Below are 18,518 nucleotides of genomic sequence, written 5' to 3' on the forward strand. Positions count from 1 at the left end.
CGTAAGCCCAATCGTGATCGCATAGGAGAACAGCAAAACACCAAATTTCAGCAACTCCCCAATGATCCAAAATGCGCAGAACATGGTCTGAATCATACCCGAGGCCCCCAGGACCTCGACCAATTATACCAACAAGTCCTAAAACATCATACAAACTTAGTCGAGCCTTCAAATCACATCGAACAACATCAAAAACACGAATCACACTCCAATTCAAGCCTAATGAACTTTTGAACTTCTAATTTCCACATTCGATGCCGAAACCTATCAAATCACGTCCGATTGATCTCAAATTTTCACCCAAGCCCTAAATGACAATAAGGATTTATTCCAACTTCCAAAATCTAAATCCAGCTATAAAAAAGTCCATTCCCGGTCAAAATTTCAAAAAATCTTCCAACTTTTGCCAATTAAAGCTGAAATGACCAACGGACCTCCAAATCAACATCTGGACATGCTCCTACGACCAAAATAACCATACGGAGCGATTGGAACCGACGAAATGCCATTCCGAAGTCGTCTTCACACAAGTCAAACTACGATCAACTTCTACCAGTTAAACTTCTATTTTTAGGGATTATGTGTCCTATTTCACTCTGAAACTCACCTGAACCCGACACTAAGCACCCCGGCAAGTCACATAACCACAAAATAAAGTAGAGGGAGTAATAAATAGGGGATCAGGGCTAATACTCTCAAAACGACCGGCCGGGTAATTACATTTTCCCCTCTTAAAACAAACGTTCGTCCTCGAATGAGTAAGAGACATACTTGAAGTGGTGAAGAGATTAGGATAACGGCTATGCATATCATGCTCGGTGTCCCAAGTCGCCTCCTAGATTGGCTGGCCCCTCCACTGAACCTTCACTGAAGCATAAACTTCAACCTAAACTTGCGAACCTGCCTATCTATAATGGCCACCGGCTCCTCAACATGAGGCAAATCCTTGTCCAATTGGACTAAGATGAAATCTAACACATGAAACAGATTGATGTGATACTTCTGGAGCATAGAAATATGGAATACTGTATGAACTCCCGATAGATTGGGAGGCAAGGCAAGCTCATAAGCATCCTCCCCAACTCGCTGCAACACCTCGAATGAGCCTATAAACCTTGGGCTCAACTTGCCTTTCTTCCGAAACCTCATAACACCCTTCATGGGAGAAACCCGAAGCAATACCTGCTCCCCAATCATGAATGCAACATAGCGAACCTTCCGATCCGCATAACTCTTTTGTCTAGATTGGTCTGTAAGAAGTTGATCATGAATCAATTTAACCTTTTCAAAGCATCCTAAACTAAGTCTATACCGAATATCCTAGCCTCGCCCGGCTCAAACCCACCCACTGAAGACCGACACAGTCTACCATACAAAGCCTCGTACGGTGCCACCTAAATGATCAACTGGTAGCTGTTGTTATAGGCAAACTATGCAAGTGGCAAGAACTGATCCCAAGAACCTCCAAAGCCTATCACACATGCACAGAGCATATCTTCCAATATCTGAATTGTGCGCTCGGACTGTCTGTCCATTTGAAGGCAAAATGATGTGCTCAACTTAACCCGAGTACCTAACTCATGATGTACGGCTCTCCAGAACCGCGATGTAATTTGTGTACCCCCAATCATAGATGATGGATACTTGCACGCCATGAAGCCTGACAATCTCGCAGATATAAACTCGAGCTAGCTACTCAAAAGAATAAGTAGTTACCACTGGAATGAAATAAGCCAACTTGGTCACCCTATCCACAATCACCCAAACTACATCAAACTTTCTCTGAGTTCATGGAAGCCCAACAACAAAATCCATAGTGATCTGCTCCCAATTCTACTCCGAAATCTCTAATTTTTGAAGCAATCCACCTGGCCGCTGATGTTCATACTTCACCTGCTGACAATTTAGGAATCCGGTTACATACTCTACTATGTCCTTCTTCATTCTCCTCCGCCAATAATGCTGTCTCAGGTCCTGATACATCTTCGGGACACCTGGATGAATGGAGTACTATGAACTGTGAGTCTCCTGGAGAATCAACTCATGCAAAACATCTACATTGGGAACATATAACTTGCCCTACATCCGCAATGCACCATCATCTCCAATAGTGACCTCCTTGGAATCACTGTGTTGAACTGTGTCCTTAAGGACAAGTAGATAGGGGTCATCATATGGCACTCTCTGATACGATCATAAAGAGAAGACTGAGAAACCACACAAGCCAAAACTCGGCTCAGCTCAGAAACATCCAATCTAACAACTGGTTGGCCAAGGCCTGAACATCCAATTATAATGGCCTCTCTACTACCAGTAGAAAGTCTAGACTGCCCAAACTCTCCTCCCCTCCCCCCTGACTCAAGGCATCGGCCACTATATTGGCCTTCCCGGAATGATATATGTGACACCCCATAAATTGAAATCAGTTGTGGATGCATTAAATGAGTATTAATGTGATGGTTATGAATTGGTTATGATAATAAGTGTACGAGGCATATCATAAGTTATTTGGGTCAAAGGAGAGACCTAAGTCTAAGCCAAGTTAGAAAATTACATGATAGACTAAAATTCCAAATGAGTACGCACAAGACCACACTTTGGATGAGCATATCTACATTTATATAAGGTGTTATGTAATGCACAACCTATAAAATGAAAGATCTTGGAGTCTAGTTTCTAATACTTCAACCCGTTTCTTATTTGGACACTCCTACCAAAAGGTATGACCAAATAACCAAAAGTTGGCAGAATTTTTCACTACCGCACCGCCTTATGCGTCGCCCTATGCGACGCGGCTGTGTAGATTTCCAGAACACTTCCAAATTTCATTTCTAGACACATTTTTCATTACCGCGCTGCCCCATACGTCGCCCCATATTCTGGTGGCTGTGCAAATCCTGGATTTTTGTCAACCCGACCCTATTTTGATATAAGACCTTCGGGGGTTATTTTCCCCACTTCATTTGGCGGATTTTGGAGCTCTTCGCCACTCTCTCAAGACCTCCAAGTCCTACCATCTTCAAGGTAAGTAATACCTACTAATTTTTTGTTTCATTCCATCAGTTCCACCTTTAAACTAACTCATTCTACCATGAAATCCTCAGATCTTGAAGAAATTTCTTCAAGAACTCAAATGAGGGTTTTGCAAGATTCCTTCCAAAAGGTAATCCTACACCCTTAGACTTACATGTATGGATTTATTAAGGGAATATGAGTATGAATAAGTATTGTAACTCTTGGTATGGTGATTGGAAGCAATAAGTTTCCAATTTAATTACATAATTATCGTAGAGATTGAAAGTTGATTATTTAATGGAACTTTGTTGGTTGGGTGTGGATGGATGGTCATATATGTGATGGTGGAAGTCCTAAATTGGTTAATCATGATGGTGGGATAAATTGTTGATGAATGGTGGTAGTTGGATGAACTAATTATATGGTGATGAGATGTAGAGATTTTATGCCTACAAGGTATTTGATAATATGCCTAAATGGCTTAAGTTATGGAGTTTGTTACTAATATTATTTCCATTGGATGTTGCTATTGTAGATTGAAGGTTCTTAGCATTGTGGATCATTACAGTATCACTAAGGGGCAAAATTGAGGTATGTGAGGCTAACTCTCTTTATGTTTGGGAATGTCTATGATTCTCCCTACGTCCCATTCATTATGACTATTACTAGTTCCCTCGGAAAGTGATAATGCCTTAGTTCCATGAATAGTCGTAGAACTTCTATTCTCTAGCTTCGTAACTCATTCATGACTTTCATTCTAAATGTTGTGAAATCAGTGCATAATCAATATAGACTTGGGTTTGATACCCATGAGTCTCAGTCTAAATTACTCAGCATGTCATAAACAGTTGAAGTTTCCGTTCTTCATAATCAGTTCATGAATACACATCTCAGTCTAGTCCTATTCATTATTCCAGTATCATGTAACTCAATATGGTTCATTATTTCAGTATCATGTATTGCAATATGATTCTCCATTACTGATTTTAAATCCTTAAATGTTGAACACTTGTATTTAGGCCCGAGGCCACATTTTATGCTTTATGCATTTTTGGGCTTGAGGTCGCAGTTTATGCTTTATGAATCTTTGGGCCTGAGGCTGCAGTTTATGTTTTATGCATCTTTGGGCCTGAGGCTGCATTTTATGCTTTATGCATCTTTGGGCCTGGGGCCGTTGTTATGTATACGTATACTTGGGCCCGAGGCCGCAACTTGTGCACATATATATTGGGCTTGAGGTCGCAATTTAATATTCAGATAAACAGGTTGTTCATCATTCAGAAGAGGGAGTATTCATATCCTTTCTTCCCTTGTTCAGTTCAGTTATTAGCTATCATTTCAGTTATCAGTTATTATCTCAATTATCAATCATCAGCTATTAGTTATCATTTCAGTTTCAATTTCAACCATTATAATTTCAATTATCAATTCTCAGTTATCAGCTCAGTATTAGTTTCAGCATTTACATTTCTTTCTTTCAGATGCTTTATATACCTGTGCAATTCAAATGTGGTGATGTCCCTTTTTGCCCGGGGCCTGTATCTCACGATGCAGGCACTGATTTACTTGTTGATGATTCATAGCGTTAGGATTCTCGTACTAGCTATTTGGTGATCCCTAGTTCTTTTGGGGCATTATCATTACCTTAGAGTCTTTCAGTATTTATAGATAGTTAGTGTTTTCAGTATTTCAATAGAGGCTTCATGTAATGACTCGGCCGGTCGTTTTATGAACTAACGTCCTGATCCACTATTAACTGTTTTCCCCGTGTTTGTTTCTGCTATTTTGATTAGCCGGGATGTTTTGTTTTGAGTTTCGGAGTGCTCTGGGTGTCACGACCCCAGTTCGCCCTCCGTGAACTATCGTGACGGAACCTAGTCTCTACGACTAGGTAAGCCTAACAAGTGCGGAAAACAATCAAAACTTGCAAAAATATAAATTTAAAACCAAGAATAACCAATAGAAAACGAAATATAAAATGTCGCTCGGCATATACAGCACAACATCTCAAAATCCTACAACAATATCCCAAAATCCGGAAACTCACGGGAACACAAGCTAGAAGAAATACAGTAAAGTGCTCTAATCTCCAGAATGTCTACATCAACAGTAAGATAGAAAAGCTAACGCTACTGGATAGAGTAAAGATAGAGACTCTTTGGTCTGCGGACGCGGTAGATGTACCTCGAAGTCTCCAAAGATCTCCCTGCCCCAAGGGTGATAAGCCTGGGTAGAGGTACTTGGATCTACACATGAAAAACATGTGCAGAGAGGGCATGAGTACACCTCAGCGGTACTCAGTAAGTACCAAGCCTAACCTCGGTCGGGTAGTGATGAGGAAGGTCAGGGCCCTACTAAGATAAATAATAATAATAAAAATGATAGGTTAAGATAAACTATATAATTAGGAATCTACCATAAGAGTATATATAGGATGATAAGGATAAAATAACATAAACAGAAATAAAGGCAAACACAAGGAAACACCGCTTACAACATGGATGATAGCCGGGGATTTCTTGGTATCCCGAGGATCTCTTGGTATCCTCAATACATACACTAGGGATCTCTTGGTATCCTCCATATATACACTAGGGATCTCTTGGTATCCTCAATATAAGTCAGGGATCTCTTGGTATCCCGAGAATCTCTCGGTATCCTGAACACACGTGCCAGGGATCTCTTGGTATCCCGCACCTCAGTCCAGATCATAAATACGTATAGGGGATCTCCCGGGATGACGTCACGTAGTCCCAAATTAAAACACACAGCAGCAGCTGAAGAATATTAAAATAAATGCTAAGTCCGTAACAAGTAAATAGTTAATTCTAACCTAATATGCTTCACGTAGTGCAATTAAGGCAGTTTAAGCAAATAGACAATTAAGTCAACTAAACATGTTTTTCTAAACTAACACAGGTTAAGTTTGCAAATAGAATAAAACACGTAAGAAAGGAACTCAGTGCGAATACTTAAAGTAAAACCGGATTTTTCAACAATTAGCTCAAGTACGCGCTTGCCACCTCACGTGCAAGGCATTTTAATTATCAAATATCATATCCTAAGGGGAAGGTCGCCCCACACAAGGTTAGACACGCCACTTACCTCGAACCGGCTAAAATCAACTCAAAACCATGCTTTTGCCACGAGTATCCGACTCCAAATGGCCCAAATTTATTCAATTCAATTGCATATTGTAAATAACATCTCAAGCAACTGATTCTACGATTTAGTTCAAAGCTAATACGCGAAATTAGGTAAAATAATCAAAATGCCCCTTAGGACCACGTCTCGGAATCAGGTGAAAGTTACATTTTCAAAAACCTCGTACTCTCACGAGTCTATACATAACAAGAACACTGAAATCGGAGTCCAAATGACCCTCAATCCCTTAATTAAAGGTCTCTTAAACTCAAGCCCTAATTACCCATTATTCCCAAATTTCTCACCATTAATTAGGTCTTTAATCACATAGAAACGAGTTATGAAGTATATGACATTACCTCCAAGTGATTCCCCTCTGTTTTCCTCAAAAATCTCTCTTAGAAGCTTCAAACCCGGTTGAAAATGTTGGAAGAATGGCTCAATTTCGCAAAGGAAACTATTTATATGTTCTGCCCAGCGATTACCGCATCTGCGATCCCACTTCTACGGACAAAACATCACATCTGCGACTCTCACTAAAACTCCAGCTTCCACATCTGCGAACCTCTAACCGCAGGATCGGTTCCGCTTCTGCAAGCCTTACACCGCATCTGCGATTTCTGAAGAATCGACCCCAAGCCGTTTCTGTGGCACCGTATCTGCGGTTCCCAAGTCGCAGATGCGAAAATACTAGAAGCAGCAATCCTACAGCTGCTGCAACACTTCTTCAACCTTCCCATCAAACATCCGAAATCACCCCGAGGCCCCCGGGACCTCAAACAAAAGCACAAATATCACCTAATACCTTATTTAAACGTGTACCAATCCTTAAAACACCTAAAACAACATTGAAACCTCGGATTAATCAAGGATTTAAGCCTAAGAACTCCAAATTTTCTCAAAATACGCTTTCGATCAAAAAACCAACCAAACCATCTCCGAATAACCTGAAATTTAGCACGCACATCCTAAATGACATGATGGAACTATTGAAACTCTCGGAATTCCATTCCGACCCTCAGATAGAATTTCACTATCGAACCGGAAACTTCAAAATTTCAACCTTCTGCATTTCAAGCTTAAATTAGCTACGGACTTCCAAGATACAATCTGGACATGCTCCTAACCCCAAAATCACCTAATAAAGCTAACGAAACCATCGAATTTCCATTCCGAGGCCGTCTTCATACTATTCTGACTATGGTCAATTTTCTAACACTTAAGCACTCATTTAAGGACTTTGTCCCAAAACTCTCCGAAACTTAAAATTGAACATCCCGGCAAATCAAATTAGCAGAATTAAGCTTGGGGAAAGTAGTTAATAGGGGATCGGGGTGTTAATTCTTAAGACAACTGGTCGGGTCGTCACACTGGGACACTTAGTCCCTAAATAAGAGCTTAAGATTTAGAATTTGAACCATAGTTAGAGCAGTGTGAAGACGACTTTGGAATGGAATTTCATCGGTTCTTTTAGCTCCTCTGGGTGATTTTGGGCTTAGAGGCGTATTCGGATTGTGTTTTGGAGATCCGTAGCTTATTTAGGCTTGAAATGCCAAAAGTTAAATTTTTGAAGTTTCCGGTTCGATAGTGAGATTTTGATATCGGGATCGGAATGGAATTCCGAAAGTTGGAGTAGTTCTGTAGTGTTGAATGTGACATGCTTGCAAAATTTTAGGTCATTCGAACGAGGTTGTATAGACTTATTGATCGAAAGCGTAATTTGTGAGTTTTTGAAAATCTTAGACTTGAATCAGATGCTAGATTGGTGTTTTGATGTTGTTTTGAGCGTTCCGAAGATTGGGTCAAGTTTGAATGATGTTTTAGGATTAGTTGAAATATTTGGTTGAGGTCCTGGGGGCCTCGGGTGTGTTTCAGATGCTCAACGGATCATTTTTGGAACTTGGAGAATTGCAGAAAAAGTTACAGCAGTCAGTTATGGTTTCCTTCTTCGCATTCGCGAGGGGGTCTCGTGTTCACAAAGAAAAGCTGAGGCTGGTGAAGGTTTAATGCTTATACATACGCGTTCGCGAAGATAGTCCCACATTCGTGTAGGAGGAGGGAAGTTTGTCATCGCGTTCGCGACTTGGGCATCGAGTTCGCGAAAGAGGAAGTTATCTAGTAGGATTTTTGTGCATCGCATTCACGATAGTAGTCTCGCGTTCGCGAAGAAGAACGCGTCTAGGTAGAACTTAAATTTCAAAATCGAGGGTTTTGAGTTCATATCATAAAATTGAATTGGGAGCTCGGTAGGAGATGAATTTTAGAGATATTTTTGGAGGGAGTTTGCGGGTAATGATTCTTAACTCACTTTTGCTTATAACCCATTAATCTAAACATGAAATCATCATCTAATTTCGGATTTGGGGTGATAAATTGGGGAAAATTTGGAAAAAGTTCATAGACCTAATTTTCGAGTTTTGATTGGGGATTTGACATTAGATTTGGATAATTTTGGTATGGTTGAACTCGTGAGAGTATGAGGATTTTGAAAATGTAAATTTTACCCGATTCCGAGATGTGGGTCCGGGGCATTTTGGTCATTTTACCTAATTTCGCGTATTAGCTTAGAATTTATTTGTGGAATCAGTTACTTGAAGTTATATTTACATTATGCAATTGAATTGAATAGATTTGGTTCATTTGGAGTCGAGTACTTGTGGCAAGAACGTGGTCTCGGGTTGATTTTGAGCCGGTTCAAGGTAAGTGGCTTGCCTAAACTTGTGTGGGGGAAACTCCCCTTAGGATTTGGTATTATTGATATTTAAATTGCCTTGTATATGAGATGACGAGTGTGTACTTGTGCTAATTGTTGGAAAATCCGGTTTTCAATAAGTAATTATAATTGTGCTTCTTTTCCTGTTTATATTACTGGTAATTTAAGCCCGTTGTTAGCTTAGGAAAGCATGTCTAATTGACTTAATTGCTTTACTTGCTTAAACTGCCTTATTTGGATTGTGTGCATCATGCTAGGCTAGAAATACCTGTTTTACCTTGGTATGGAATTTGAATTGAATTGTCTATTCTTCGTGTTGTTGCTGTGTGTTTACTTTGGGACTACAGGACGGTATCCCGAGAGATCCCCCTGCGTGTTTACTTTCGGACCACGGATTGGTATTTCGGTAGATCCCCTTGCACATTTACATTGGAACTACGGGACTGCACCCGGTAGATTCCCCCTGTACCAGATATTTACATTTGGGACTACGGATCGGGTTTCCAATAGATCCCCGCGCATTATGAGTTGGACTATGGGACTGCACCCGAGAGATCCACTGGATATTTATATTTGGGGACTACAGGACGGTATCCTGGGAGATCCCCGGTTGTTATCTCTATGTTGAACTGTACTCCTTTCCGTGATTATTTTGTCTTTGTTATAGTTGTTGTTGTTCTTCCTATTTTGTGTTATTTCTTACTGTTGCACTTAGTTGTATTGTCTCATTCTGTACTGTTATACCTTATATTTCATTTAATCTCAGTCAGTCCCTGACCTTCCTCATCACTACCCGACCGAGATTAGGCTTGGCACTTACTTAGTATTGTTGTGGTGCACTCATGCCCTTTCTGTGCATGTTTTTCATGTGCGGATCTAGGTACTTCCACTCAGTCTTATCATCCTTGAGGCGAGGCGCTTTTGTAGAGACTTCGAGGTATATCTGCCACGTCTGCAGACCGAGGAGTCCATTTCTATCTTTCTGTACTAGTATAGCCCTTCTGTATTTTTCCTTATGATAGACATTTCTGGAGTTAGAGCTTTCTATGTATCTCTTAGCTTGTGATTCATGGGGTTCCGGATTTTGGAAGTGTTAGGTTAAGATTCTTGTACTATTATATGCCATGTGGCATCTTAAACACTATTTTATTTTGTTATCTCAATTTTTAATTATTTTCTTTCCGCAATTGTTCTTGTTCCGCATTTGTTAGGCTTACCTAGTCATAGAGACTAGGTGCCGTCATGATAGTTCACGGAGGGCGAACTTGGGTCGTGACACTTCATAGACTAGATTAACAGTCAGACAGAGTCACAAGCTTTTTATGTTAAGCAATGTTGGAGACAAATATGTTTCAGACTTGTATAGTGTTTCCACACTTTGATTTTTTTATCTTTCAGACTTTCAGTATATCAGCATGTGTTAGTTTATCTTTCGCATTTAGTATGTCATCACATGTTGATTCAGTCAACTAGTTGGTTCGCTCGGTCACATGTAATCAGGCAACGAGTGCCCTGTTACGTCCAAGCCCAGGTTCAGGGCGTGACAAAGCTTAGTATCAGAGCACTAGGTTCAAGAGTCCTAGGGATTCTATGAAGCCGTGTCCAGTGGAGTTTCTTTTATGTGTGTGTGCCAGCCACTCATATAAACGGTTAACTACTAAGACATTCAGGATTGTCTCACTTCTTTCTACTCTAAATCGTGCCATGAAGCTTAGAGCAATAGTTAACCTTCTCTTCATATTGAATTCCAAATGTATTGGATGTCCAAGCGACGCGCAGGAGAAACCTAAGGTTCTAGAGAGGACGATTGCCCATTGGGGTATATTTATGGAGTGCAGGTTGGTAACAAATGAGATTTGAGGGTATATTGAAAGTGGGATGCAATAGATAGTGGTACATATTAGAGCATAACCTAATCAGAAAGGACAAAAGCAGTTATCATATTTTATGGTTATCAGTTTATCTTAGTTACCAGTTAGCAGCCTTTCAAATAGCGAGTTTATGGTTATTCAGTACACCAGCATTCAGTTATATGTTTACCAAATATCCAATTTTCAGAGTATCAAAATTTCTGGAAACTTGTGAGTATAAATTGATACATATGGATGCTCAAAGAAAATGTAAGTAACAGTTATTATAGTGAAATCTTCGCATGTTTTAGGGATTAAGACCTAAGACTCACCGGATGGTGAATGAAGTGATTTATCATATGTGTATGGCAGTGTATCCGTATGTCAGACCCCACACTGTAACAAGTTAAGAATTCAACCGTAGTGGGCATAGAATTGATCACTATAGTTTTGGACAGAAAAGATCCTAAGGGAAATATAGCTAAGAATAATATGATGTACGAAATGAGAACCAAGAATAAGACATTGAATTTTAGGGAATGATTTTAAGTTATTTAGATTTATTCAAATCAGAACTAGAAAGTACCATGTTAGTAAATTTGTATACGAAGTGGCTATTATTGTGATATTAAAGATTAACAGTTCACCTTTACATGATATGAGTATGTGTTTAGGCTGGAGGTTTATAGTCTGAAGTGATTTTGAAGTGTATAGAAAATTTGGGGTTAGATATTCCAATTTTGTTTAAGACAGATGAAATTTCCCTAAGTGTGATCCATGTGCATAGTTTAAGAAGAATGATAGTGTACGGCAAAAGAATATGGTCAGATGATGAGGGAAGTTAGGATAAACCTTATGCTTCACTTTAGTGTAGAGCAAGAAAACACAATGCTAGCAGGTGGTTAGTAAAAAAATATTTTTGCAGAAGATAAGAAAAGTTTTTTAGATCCCAACAAAAGAGAATGATCCGCAGGTACAAGACCTTAACCTCTGTTCTAAGGGAGAAATGTGAAAATCATCAGTAAGTCCAGTTAGAGATTTGAAACCCACATAGTTAGCATGGGGCAGAAAAACTATAAAATCATGCCTAGTTATGTATTACGAGGGTAGTGCCATTACACGAGACTCTAATATTCCGAGTAGTGGTCAGAGACTTAGCTCATAACAATACTATAAGTGTTTTCATGAAGTGCTTAAAAATATTATCAAGTGTGGGAAGTATAGCTCATGAAAGAGGTAGACAAGTGAACTATGTTGAAAGAAGTTCACTGCTTAGCCAAGGTAAGAGTTCAACTTTCGGACACCAAAGATAGTAAAGTTGTTGTTTAGAACAGGACCTATTCCTCCTTAGTAGCCGAAGTGAAGGAGAAATGATTTTATGATCCCTATTTGTTGTAGCTAAAAAAAGGGATTCATATGCATAAGACGATGGCTTTTGAACAAGGGAGAGATGATGGTACTTTGAGGTATCAGGATAGATTGTGTGTTCCATCCATAGATGGACTTAGCGAGGGAGGAAGATGTTAGAAGCCCATAATTCCAGGTATTCTAATCACCTAGGTTTCCCAAAGATGTATCATGATATTAAGGAGATTTCTTGGTGGAACGACATGAAAAAGAAAGTTGCACACTTTGTGGCCAAGTGTCTGAATTGTCAGCAAGTGAAAGTCGAGCACCAGAAAACCAAGTGTTTATCTCAGAACACACACATTCTTTAGTGGAGATGGTAAGTATAGACCTTATAATAGGATTATCTCGAACATTTTGAAAGCACGATTTTTATGGGCGAAGGTGTGGATTGCCAATAAGTTGGTTTGAAGTTGGCGAAGCGGAGTTGCTGGGACCAGATTTGGTCAATCAGTCTATATTGATTCAAGAGCATTTGAAGACAGCTCAGAGTCTCCTAAAGTCCTATTCGAACATGCAATATAGTGACCTAGAGTTTCAAGTTGATGATTGTGTGTTTCTAAAAGTTTCGCTTATGAAAGGTGTTATAAAATTTGGGGAGAAAGGAAAGCTCAATCCCAGATACATCGGCCCATATAGGATCCATGAAGGATCGATGATCACGCCCAACTATGCCTTATAAAAAGGACTAAGCGCTCGTTGCAAATATAATCCGGTTTACAAGTCCAGAGTCGAATCTCACAGAGAACTAAAGCTTAGCTACAACTGTTCAATATCACCAAGAAGACAAGCTTGAACAATTCCTAACTTATAGATATTAAGATTCTTGTGTTTAACTAATTAACTAACAAATTAAAATAGTAAATTAACAAGTAAAGATACTAAGGGTTAGAGACAAGATTAAGGAGGTCTAGAGTTATGATTTCCCCTATTGTCGGAATCCTTCCCACTACGTTTTCTACAAATTCGCCTAAGTATTCTCTACCGATCATGAGCGCTCTGATTGTCGTATCTCTCTTCCGAGTAATTACCACAATTTACTAGACATATTCTCCTGAATTACGCTAGTTGGCATTAAGTACGGTTCACTCGGATCGCACCCAAGGTTTCGTTATCCCTAATCCCACCTTTAAATCCTTCGTATTGATCCCTCATATATGTTAGGAGTGATGTTGTTCAACAACTACCTAAATATGCACTCTCTCTCGAGTAATACATACTAAATAGGCACAGTCGAGTGAGGGCCCTTCAATCAACAACAATAATGACTTAGTTGAACAAATAGAGAAAATACTACAGCAAATCTATATTAACATAATAGGAAAATCATCCTCCAATAGGTTCCATCAAAACCCTAGATAACAAATTAGCTATTCATAATAGTATGCAAAACTACAATACTAGAATTCATAACCAATAATGAAAATAGAAAGAATGAAGTGAAAAACTCATAGAAGAATTTTCCGCCTTACTCCTAATGTGTTCTTGCCTCCTTAAGTCGAATCTCGGGTCTTCTTAGCCTCCTTAGGTCTAAATTATGTCAAAAGTACATCCCTTTTCTCAAAATGGCGTTTTTACAAATATTTATACCAAGTACGGTCGGGCCCAGACGAAAATACCTTCTCCCATGCGAAATACGACAATCACTTTGAAAATTTTGCACTACCGCGCCGCATGGGGCGACGCGCCATGCGGGGCGGTAGTGGGAAAGTTCAGATTGCTTATTCTGACAGGCTGCAGGAAATTTCCATAGGCGCGGCGCACCGCGCGCCACTCTATGCGCCGCGGTAGTGGGAATTTAGGAAAATGCAAAACATGAAAGCTGTGCCCTTTCAAATAGATTTCCAACGATATATTGTGGAGCCCAAACAGAGTTCTGAGCGAAGGGTTATGTATATTTTACTAGACAATGCATCGTATGCCCGCTCGATTCTCTATTTTTTCTTAACTATCATCCGTTGATCCCCGAACACGGTCCCGGATTAAATTTTTGGGATTTTACTCATACTTCAAAGCTTCAAATCACTTGAATTCATTTCATAATAACTGCATAGCTCGCAATCCTCCTATGAGGCATAAAATACACAATTAGTGCAAAACACTAGCGATTAAAGCTCAAACTCAATTAAAGTGCAGTACATTAGAGTATAATAAGCGACTAAAATACGCAATTATAGCCTATCATCAACACCCTACACTTAAACCATTGCTCGTCCTCGAGCAATCAAACTACACTTTATATAGATACGACCTTTTTTTAAACAATTCTCCTAACTCATCACACCAAGAATATTTAATATAAACTAAGAGCCTATTTGGCCAAGCTTTTGGGAGGCAAAAAGTACTTTTTTCTCAAAAAAAGTACTTTTTAAAAAATTTAAGCTGTTTGGCTAATACAGGAAAGTACTTTTGGCCAGCAGCAGAAGCAGTTTTTCTGCTTTTGGGAAGAAGCAGAAAATTCTAGCTTCTTCCAAGAAGTAGAAGTAAAAAATTAATTTATTCAAGACAAAACTATCCTCACCGTAAATTTATTTTTTTCAAATTATCCCTTACTAATTTAAGTTTATTATTTTTATTTTTGTTTCTAGTTTTTACCATTCTTTTAAATTTAAAGACATTATATACATGAATCATATTGTAACTTTCCAAGTTCTTCATTAACTTTTCTTGTCTTCGATTTTTCTTTGTGTAATGTCTTGTAACTTTACAAATTATCTTCTTCTATTTTCACACTAAAGCAAATTATCTACATCCTTCTTTGGATATCAATTCTCTTCCTGCAAATAATCATTTATAATTTCTTCTATTAGTTCCTGAATCTTCAAAACAGTCATCAAATCTAATTTGTGAAAATTACGTATAAATAGGTAATAAATTTACAATTGCATAGCATAATCTATCTATATAATATTAAAAGAAGAAGAAAAAATATCCACATTAAGCCAAGTGGCGGCCTCACAATAGGCCACTTCGCAATTTAGGACAAAGTTAGTAAGGTTATATAATAATTAGTTTCTTTTTGAATTTAAATTTTAAAAAAAAAATTATATAGTATGTGTTGTTAATAATTAGTTACACTTTTTGAATTTGAATTTAAACATACTTAACTATTTTTTATGAATCTTTATATATATTTAAAATTATTATTATTTTATGCTCAATGCCATCTTTCAAGTTTGACACTCAGAATCATCTAGTTACAACAACCATGGCTATACATAATTTCATCCTACGCCATTCTTCTATCGATAAGGAATTCAACTATTATGCTAATGAAGATATTACTGCAGAGATTGGGGAAGGAGGTGTCCCTTCTATTATTCTTTTACAAATGCAAGGGAAGTCTTATTCTAATATGGAGGCATTGTGCAATAGAAGTAGAGATGAAATTATTGAGAAATATTATCATATGTGAGTAACTTTAATTATTATTTCATGGTGGATTATCAATATATCGTAATTTATGGAATAGACTTCTAATTTATACTGAATGATGTATTTTGATTATTCGAATCATCATGTAACAATAAGTAATTATACAAGATAATATTATATTCTTTGGTATAACTATATATGTAAAATTGATTTAAATCTTTAATATGTTTATACTTTTATGTTTTATATTTTAATTAAATAAAATAAAAATAATAAAAGTATCTTATGATAAATATTTATGTTTATGTTTCTCTTTAAAAAGATTGTAAGACCTTGGTACTATCTTTTTTGGTAATTTGACACTCAAAAGCACTTTTTAGAAGGATTGACCAAACACAATTTGTTTACCAAATGTTGCAAAAAGTATTTCTTAAATGAATTGGCCAAACACAAACTATTTTTTTCAGAAGTACTTTTAAAAAAAGTACTTCTGAAAAAAGTACTTTTCAAAATAAGTAGATTTTAGCAGCTTGGCCAAACGGGCTCTAAGCACTAAAGCGTAAAATTTTCACCTCAAGATTTGACTCACAAGTACCACGCATTATTCATAACTCACCAACTTACTCTAATATAGAGGTCACCGACATTACCTTTCCTTCATGAATCAAGTGCTCTCACACAACAAAATAGAGTAGTTCCACATAATATAAAAGTTAAGAACAATTAGGAACTCAAGATAGAAAGAGTTCACTCACTCTCAGAAACGATATTCATATGCCACAAAAGATGCACCATATGTTTGCCTGTAATGTACTACTTTACTAATCGAGCTCATTCAGTCTAGGATCAAGTAGGACTTTATTTGGTTGTAATGTAGGTTGAGGGTCGGGTAGGATACATTTGGATATAAGAGTGATTACACCTCCCTAAGCACTTTAATACATATACTTTAACACTCAAGCCCATACTTATGTCAAACCATAACTCCACCTTCACATCAATGTGTATTAATTCCCTACTTCTTTAAGCACAATTACGTCAAGAGTCACCACTATCAAAGAATTTTTTTTTTCACCGCACTACGACTATTTTTTTCTTTCTTTTCTTTTTTCTTTTCCAACTCAAGTGGCTCTTACTTTTTCAAAACAGTGCACCTTTCTCCTTATTTCATTAGTTCCACTCAAAAACCGAACCAACCACCCCACACTTTAACTTTTACCAAGTTCATAACAATTCAAGTGCTCATGAGAAGTTAAAAGGTTCAAATAGATGGTTAATTCAAACAAATGAGTAAGGCCTGCAATGTGGTTGCCAAAGAAACAAGATTACATGCTCAAAGGGGTTAACTACGATACATAACAATTAGGCGGGTAAAATATATATATATATATATATATATATATATATATATATATATATATATATATATATATATATATATATATATATATATATATATATATATATATATGGTTCAATAAAGAAATGCCTATATCACTTCCAAGACTGAACAAAACTACTATTTCGCTTTGCAAACACACGGGGCAAGTTCTAGACATCAAATGCAATGCACAGAATAACACAAACCTTACACACACATGGCACATGACTCACTCAGGATTGGAACATCAAGACACTCTAGTCAAAGCAGTTAAGCAAAGTTAAGGTCATACAATTTAAGGTACTTATTTAAGAGTCAAGAATTGAGCCTATGTGTCACAACTAAGGCACTTACCACTCTCAAGGCATATGCAGTCAAGGGAAATTGATCCTTTAAATTAGCTTCCTGACTAAAGGTTCTTAATTCCTAAAAAATAAAAAATTTACTACATCTGGTTCAAGCAAAACCCATGGAAAAGAACCGCGGCACACAGAAAAACCAAGGGGGAGTTGTTACACTACCTAGAAAAGACATGTTTTTGGATTTTCACATATATAAAAAAATTGTTTTTTTCGTTTCTTTCGACTCATCTCCCTCAAGAAACTAGTCGACGAAATCCATCGTCGGGAAGAGTCGAACTACTACTAACTATTACAGGCCCGATAGAATTCATAATTATAGTTTACAGACCATATTGTCTAAGAAAGAAAGAAATAAATCAAACAAAACTAACTAGCAAATGAAAAAAAATACAAATACAATCAAATAGGAACACTCCACCCCACACTTAAGAGATTGCATTTTCCCCAATGCAAAACAGTAAAATCAAGAGTGAAAAGGTGACTCCCTAAGGCCCACGGCCTAATCATCAGCACCCTCGAAGGTGCGCAAATATTCCTCATCATCGGAGGGAATGGAGTTCACATCCTCATCTAGTGGCAGCTGTCCTCCTCTCGCCAACCCCAACCACTACTGAGTGATAGCAAAAAGGGGGTGATCTTGCTGCAACTCTTCCAAGTCGGTCTCCCCTCGAGCAGCACGAAGGCGCAAGTAAGCAAACAGTAGCTGTAGCGTCTCCTCAACGTGGACCAACCTCTGGTCCGAATTAGCAGTAGTAGCAGGGGGGTCTATCACTGACGTAACATCATAGGCCCTGATAGGATGAGACATTGAAATAGTCCTGTCATAGTGAAACTCCTCCTCGATATGGTGTGCTTGCAACAATCGAGCGATCATACTCGGGTAATGTAGATAGCGAGCCCCGAGTGGTTGCACTTTAGCCATATGCTCTAGAATGATTTTCCCAAGATCAAACTGCATCCGTGTCAACAAGGCATAGATCAAACACACTTTCAGTCGGGGGACATCAGTGTCACTTTGAGTGGGCGTGATTTTGGCATTAATCAACTGCAAAACAACCCTGGCTGGCCGCTAAAATGTTGTCTTCTTCATGTCCTTATGGAATTCATTCACATCTCGTGTCCATGCGGCAGAAGAGTCAGTGCCACATAGCAGGCGGCGGATAGGCGGATAGTCTGGCCGACAGAGAAACCTCTAAAATAGCTTGTGGGGATGCTCTGTGAATCCCATAATCTGATTAATCACCTGGGAAGAGAATGGAATCACTTTACCC

The sequence above is a fragment of the Nicotiana sylvestris genome, chromosome 8 (assembly GCF_000393655.2).
Source record: "Nicotiana sylvestris chromosome 8, ASM39365v2, whole genome shotgun sequence".
Taxonomy (NCBI): Eukaryota; Viridiplantae; Streptophyta; class Magnoliopsida; order Solanales; family Solanaceae; genus Nicotiana; species Nicotiana sylvestris.